The sequence below is a fragment of the Lagopus leucura genome, unplaced genomic scaffold (assembly GCF_019238085.1).
Source record: "Lagopus leucura isolate 7727_CA_CO unplaced genomic scaffold, USGS_WTPT01 Super-Scaffold_100157, whole genome shotgun sequence".
Classification (NCBI taxonomy): domain Eukaryota; kingdom Metazoa; phylum Chordata; class Aves; order Galliformes; family Phasianidae; genus Lagopus; species Lagopus leucura.
The window spans coordinates 26,975,475-26,982,370 of NW_024962334.1; the positions used below are offsets into that span (position 1 = coordinate 26,975,475).

At 43.0% G+C, this 6,896-nt stretch overlaps 1 long non-coding RNA gene across 1 annotated transcript; it reads left to right on the forward strand.

Annotated features, from left to right (window-relative positions):
* The first annotated feature begins 542 nt into the window (after positions 1–542).
* LOC122189425 lies at positions 543–6,211 on the forward strand. The gene is made up of 3 exons (XR_006181820.1): positions 543–692; positions 4,512–4,605; positions 6,024–6,211. It is a non-coding gene; the product is annotated as an uncharacterized LOC122189425 (long non-coding RNA).
* The last annotated feature ends 685 nt before the right edge of the window (positions 6,212–6,896 follow it).

Genomic DNA, 6,896 nt, shown 5'->3' on the forward strand with positions numbered 1-6,896 from the left:
TGTTTGTCGATAGTGCTTTCCAAGTCAATTCTTTTTTCTTAGATAACCTAGGTGCAGTCGAGCATCTTTATGCTCCTGAGCATGCTGCAAAGTCAACTCCGGGTAAGGGAAAGTCTAGAGGGCAGCAGCTGAAAGGTCACAGACCTCTACAAGCTTTTGGTACCTGACAGCCTAGTACTCTAAGGATAGAGAAGGATATCTGATAGTCCAAACCGCATGGCTTGCTAAATGTACAACAAGATTAATGCCTAGATTCCATACATTGATTAACAAAACTGGAGTTTTCACGATTCTCACAGCCCAAACAGAAACAGAGTGAAATAGTACACCGAGGACGCGCGTTTAGCGTGGAGTGGAGCTGAAACGAGCACCTCGGGTCCCGTTTTAGGGTCCCGACCCGCGGAGCCCCGAGCCGCTCCCCCGAGGCAGGACGCGGGGAGGCCCCGCGGGTGCCGCTGTGGGGGGGCGCTGTGAGGGAGGCGCTGTGAGAGCGGCGCGGGAGGTGCCGAGAGGCGGTGCTGAGAGGCGGGCGGGAGGCGCTGAGGCGCAGGCGCAGTGGGGGCCGCGTAGCGCCGTGCCGCCATCCCGTCAGTGTCGGCGGGCAGCGGGGCTGAGCATGTCGGAAAAAAAGCAGCCGGTGGACCTGGGGCTCCTGGAGGAAGACGACGAGTTCGAGGAGTTTCCGGCTGAAGGTGCCGAGTGGGCCGAGAGAGGCGGGAGGGAGAAACGGAACGGCGGGCGCCTGTGGGCCGCGCCGCCTGCCAGCAGGCCGCGCTGGGCCGGGCCGGGGAGAGAGCGCGGCCTGCGGCGGGGCTGTGCCGTGCCGTGCCGTGCCGTGCCTTGCTGTGCCGCACCGTGCCGTGCCTCCGAGAGCCCCGCGGGGACATGGCCGTGCCCGCTGCATCAGCGGCCGGCGTCCCCGGGTCCTCGCTGCTCGGAGAGCGCCAGGTCAGGCAGGAGGGGACGCGCAGCCCGGCAGTGCTGTGTCATCGTGCGGGAGCACTGAGGGCGGTGCGGAGCGCGGAGGCCCCGCCGTGTCCGGGTGGGAGGGGATAGGTGGCGGCGGGAGCTGCGAGGTGGAAACCCGTGTGGGAAGGGAGCAACCCACGCTGTAGATGCTCTAAATATCGTCCTTGCAGGCACGGGTGTGTGTTGGTTTGTTTTTCGTAGGTGCAGAATGCATTGAGGGAGGGGGCTACGGGAATCTGTGCTTCTACAAAGCAGCCCGAGGGCCTGTCACAGCTGCGGACTTGGAAAAGACCCTGTTTGGTTCTCTGCCCCCGGTTCTGGCAGGTCTCTTGAGCTGCGAGTGGCGATAAGTGATATGCAGCATGGGTGGAAGGTCTGGGGTTGTTTTTCTGTCCAGTGTTCCTCAGAGGTGATTTTTCAGTGGCCTTATGGCCCATCGGGATGCAGAGTACTGCAGTACGTGTACCAACGTTATGTTTGCACATAGCAGAGATTAGACCTAAAATAAACAGAGAAGATGAGCCCTTTGCTTTATTTTCCATATGTTTCTTAAAAGGGTAAAAACAATTATCATTAAATATAAATATTGACTGTAAGGATGAAGGAAGTCTTAAAGCATGCATGTGAACCTGGGATTGGTCAGCAAACTGAGCTGCCATTGCATGAGTTGCTCATCTGTCTTACAGAGTGGTGAGGTTCACAGCTCAGTGCTCACGATTTGAATCTTGATATTCATCTCAACATTTTGTGCCTTGAAATTTTTCTTGTCAACAGAAAGAATTTTTTTCACGATCTTACCTTCATATTCCCCTTTCACTGCCCTGAGAAAAAGTTCTTTGAACAGTCAAGTAAAGTTTAAACTATAAAACTGTGTTTGAAACTGGAGGAAATGGTACTACCAGCAAATCAGACTGAATTAACTGCTTGTTAGACTCAACGTGCATCTGTGTACAAAACGAGCAAGGTAAAATTAATTCTACTTGCATCTAGCTGTGATCCTAAAGCTGAGTAACTGGAGATGCTCTTCACACTTCTGGGTGGAACAGACTTTTATTGAAGAGTGGCCACAGCCAGACTTCCTGCTGCTGTACATTGCTAAAGAGGCCCAATGAAATCTTCAAGTGAGATAATGACGTTGAGAGGTTATAAAGAAGGTTTGAACTGCCTGGAAGATTATCTAAAGTTACTTGGGAAAGAGTATAATAAATATTTGATCAAACTCATGCCAAGTTACTGCTCTTTCAAATTAAAACACTTTTTTCTATGCAGCAGAATAACTACATTTTATTACTGCCCTTCCCTTCAATCCAAAGCAAGTTAGATAATGCAGACTTGTGTTAAGGACAGAAACTGGCATTTGGGAAATTTTATTTCAGTGTGGGCTTTGTCTTGAAACAGTGTGTCAAAGCAAGTTTCAGTGTCCAGTTCTTAAGAAATACAGCATGATATGTTCAAGTGTATGTGAGTTGGTTGCTAAAAGCATTTTGTACAGTGCTGCTCTGAATGTAATGTGTGAAATAGTGGGATTTTTGGTTTTTATTATCTACTCTAAAGAGCACTTTGTTGTCCTGTCCCAAGTGAAAAATATGGGGAGATGTTGCATTATATTCAGATAATTTTTTAAGGAATGACAAGTTTATCAAAATGGATGTTGTGATTTTGGTGTTTAGCAGCAGTACTTAATAGTAGTATCAGGCTCTCAGATGTTCTTTGCATTTCCAGGCCCATATAGTGCTATATTTATTGTTTTTTACTGTTACTTACAGGCATGTAGTAGAGCTGGAATAGCTGTATGTAATTCTGGGCTGTGGTGTCAACACACAGACTGCAGAATTGTAGATTGTAGAATCTTGTAGCTACAGCAGGGAGAGTGTAATTTCAGCATTACTTCTGCTTTTCTCTCCCCTCCCTCCCTTTCTCCTTTCTGCTCTGGAAGGCACTGTAGGCCTTTTTGCTTCTTCTGTACTTAGTGTTGTTTGAAGCATTCTTCCAATGTTCCTTTCATGGAATCACAGAATGGCCTGGGTTGAAAAGGACCTCAAATATCATCCAGTTCCAACCCCCCTGCTCTGTGCAGGGTCGCCAACCACCAGACCAGGCTGCCCAGAGCCACATCCAGCCTGGCCTTGAATGCCTCCAGGGATGGGGCATCCACAGCCTCCTTGGGCAACCTGTTCCAGTGCATCATCACCCTCTGTGTGAAAAACTTCCTCCTAATATCTGACTTAAACCTCCCCTGTCTCAGGTAAAACCATTCCCCCTTGTCCTATCACTATCCACCCTTGTAAAAAGCATCTGTAATTGGAGCTGAATTTGTTGTGATGAATGCTAGTTGCTGTGGTTTTTTGAAAACCATTTTGAGCTATTTTACATTAGCAGGTAGAACTTGACTTTGATAGTGGTTAAGGCTGTTCTGAGCTTTGCTTTTTGTATCAATCCAAATAGTCATCAATGGTTAAGTTTTTGTTCTGGAAAAAAATGTCAATTGCACACAAATTGGCAAAGCTTACTGTAGATTGTAATCAAATAAAATCCCTCCCTTTAGCCAGTGAACGGTACAACTAAATTCAAATAATGCATTCTCTCATACTGCAGTTTTTCCTCATCTGCCCCATTTCTTTCCTTTCCTTTCTTTAAGACCAGTAGAATTTCTATGTTCCTCCATCTCTTTTCCTTTATATAATTTGAGAAGTTTAATCGTAATGCCTTCTACATCTGTGTCTTTAATTGGTTACAAATAGATTTACTTTCTGGGTGAATCTCAAGTGCTAATTTTATTGCCTGTCAGCATTAAAAGGAGAAGAAAACCAACTTTCCTTTTTGTAAGGGAAATGAAGTAGTTCTTCATCTTTTATCCTACAAGGTGTTTTCCATATGTCTGTCCATGTTTAATGTTACTTTGGCCCTTTGTCCTCAAAGCTTTCCCTGAACTCAGGCAGATGACTAAGGGAGAAGTAAAAGGTTGTTGGTAGCAACTGTTGGTGGCAGGTGCATCTTCTGCCTTTGCTGCTGCATGGCAGATACGTTTGTGGCATCCACAGACTGTCAACATCTGCTGTGAGTCAACTGAGCGTCTGTATGTGTGCTCTGGATGAAGCATTCAATATGCATTTATCTTTTTAATTACAAGGAAAAAATATTAAATACAAACCTGGAATTGGGTGCCTTTTGTTGAACTAGGAATCAAATACTCAATGATGGGTTTTCGTACTGTGGTGCTACAGCTTGTCCATTTGTATGCAGAATAGCCCTTATGAGTACCTTCACGCCACGATGCGAGGTGTGCAGTGCTTTGGGTACCAAGTTGTGTTTTGATCAGAAATCAGGAGTTTGATTTTTTTCTTTTTTTTTTTTTCTTTTTTTTTTTTTTAAATAAATCTCACTGTGCTGTTTGGTCTCATGAACACTTGAGAATGATCTGAACTTCAATAGAAAAGTGAGAAATTCCTTATCATCTGAAGTCTGCCTCACCCAGAGGTCACTAAGACGTGGTACCAAAGCAGTGCAACATTTGCTATGTAGCTTTCTCTTCCTGTCTTTAGATTGGACTGGTTTAGATGAAGATGAAGATGCACATGTTTGGGAAGACAACTGGGATGACGACAACGTAGAAGATGATTTCTCCAATCAGTTAAGGTAATTTTATTTTTTAACTTAGTATTGTAGAATCTGGATAAATGTTTAAAACTGCATTGTTCAGTTATTAATATCAGAAACTTGAAAATCTGCTGAGTTGTCTGAATTGTACTGCAGAGATTAATGGCAAGGGAGCCAAGATTCTCTGTGCTGTGCTGTACGGTAAGCAAAGTTATTGCTAAAATCTGTACCTTCAAAATAGCATTGCTGTGCTTTGACCAAACAGACAGGTGATTGCTGGAAAACTTTTCCATATTTGTTCAAGTTCCTTTCTTCTGGGTGATGAGCAGCAATAGCAGAGTAAATATTTATAATGTGCTTTAAAAAAGTGATAATAATTTGGGAACCTCTAATCCACTTGTATAATCCTCTAGGTCACTTGTCATTTCAGTTAATGATTTACTTGTGTAATTGTCATTTAAATTGTTTCAAGAGTGAACACAAATTCACATTTCATAATTAGTCCTTCATTATGTTGCATGCAGAGTAAATGTCTGCAGTACTGCCTGATTAACGGTTCCTGGGATGATCTCCTTGGTAAAGGGAGAAAGTGACCCTTTGTGTGGCAGATACAAAACCAGTTTGTTACAGTCTTTGCTTACAAGGTTGGAAGGTAGTTAAATTGTAATATTGGAAATGTAATGCTGACACAAAGAGAAATACAAGGGTGGTGTAATTCTTAACAAACATAGTTGATCTTGACAGGCCTTCAATATATGTCTTAATTATAGCCTGTAGTGTTGGCATCCTCACGCTGGCCCTAAAATGATAGTTTGCACTGTTGCTTTGTTGCAGCATGTTTTTATTTTGTCTTCAGAAAGGAAGTGGTGCACTCCTCCACTTCTAGAATTCCAATGCTGTGTAAACTAACCTGAGATTTAGACTGTTGTGTATAGATACATACATGCTAGGACTACGATATAAGACTATCCAGGGTGTAGTTCTGGCTGATGTGTTGGAGGCAGGTAGATAAGAAGCTATCTGGAGATGGATGAGGAGAAGTAACCTTTGGCAGTTGCTGACTTGGTGTCCCAGCAATAACTAACGTGAGCAAAGTGATCATGTTTCCTTGGAATTGTTGTATTGCACCAAGATTTAAACATGATATTAATGTATTTTTAAAATTATGCATATATATATTTTAAGTACATGCACCATGTAGTTCAACCAGCCACAGCAGATCAGGGCACAAGTAAATGTGGTTAGAGCAAATATTTGTATTTTTCATATGGGATATACTTTTAGTGATCCTGAGACGTTCACATGAAGAACTACATAAGTAGAGAAGGGGTTGATGATGTGAATGAGAAGGCAGTGTGTCACGTTCACTGTTTCTAGAATGATTGTATGTTGTGCAATTTGCATTTTGAACAAATATTTGCATTTTAATGTGCACATCTTTATTTTCTTTTACACAGAGCTGAATTAGAAAAACACGGATACAAGATGGAAACTTCATAGCTTTTGCTGATATGGAGTGGTGTAACACTGAACTTTGGACAGACTATACTGAGAAACGGTGGGAAATGAGAAGACGCTTAGTTCATTATCTGCTTGAATTTATTATTGTTTTGTATGGAAAATAAAGTTTTTAATCTTAGCCCGAGTCACATGTTCAGCCTCTGCTAAACTGTAACTTGTCTTTTGGCTCTTAGATGCCTTGTGTGACAGAGTTCACAGATCCTCATAGATTCAGTAGCTGATGTCATTGCACCAGCTCCAGTGATGAGGAATCAAATATGCTCAACCAGAGTGAGAACTGGGGAACATTTCTGTTATAAGTGATGTGGAGCGTAAAATCAATAAAATACTCATGAAAGAGAAAACACTCCTGTATTCCAATTAAAATGCAGCACAGGTAGAAAAGATTTGGGGGAAGTAATGAAACTTATTTTGCTTTAGGACTTGATCATAATGACTTGGTTTTTTTCTTAGTAATTTAATGTGGGTACCAGTTTGATAGCCTCAGAAGATAAAACCCACTCTAGAGTGCATCTTACAATAGCAGAAGTCCAAAATTGACAATTTTATCTTGTCATTTTTCAACTCTGTTAAGGAAGAGTCCTTGCTGGAAGTGAGGAAAGTTCTGTTCTCATGGTTATTTAATCCTGGGAATCTCTGGTGAAATTGCCTCCAATTTGCTGGTTAGAGCAGTTCATCTGTATGACACAAATGCCTGCTGAGAACGGAAATCAAACTTACAACTCATTTCATGGGGGCCAACAAATAGTTGCCAGATAGATACGGGTGTAGTGACTGGATTCGATTACTCTCTGAACTAGAAAACAGAA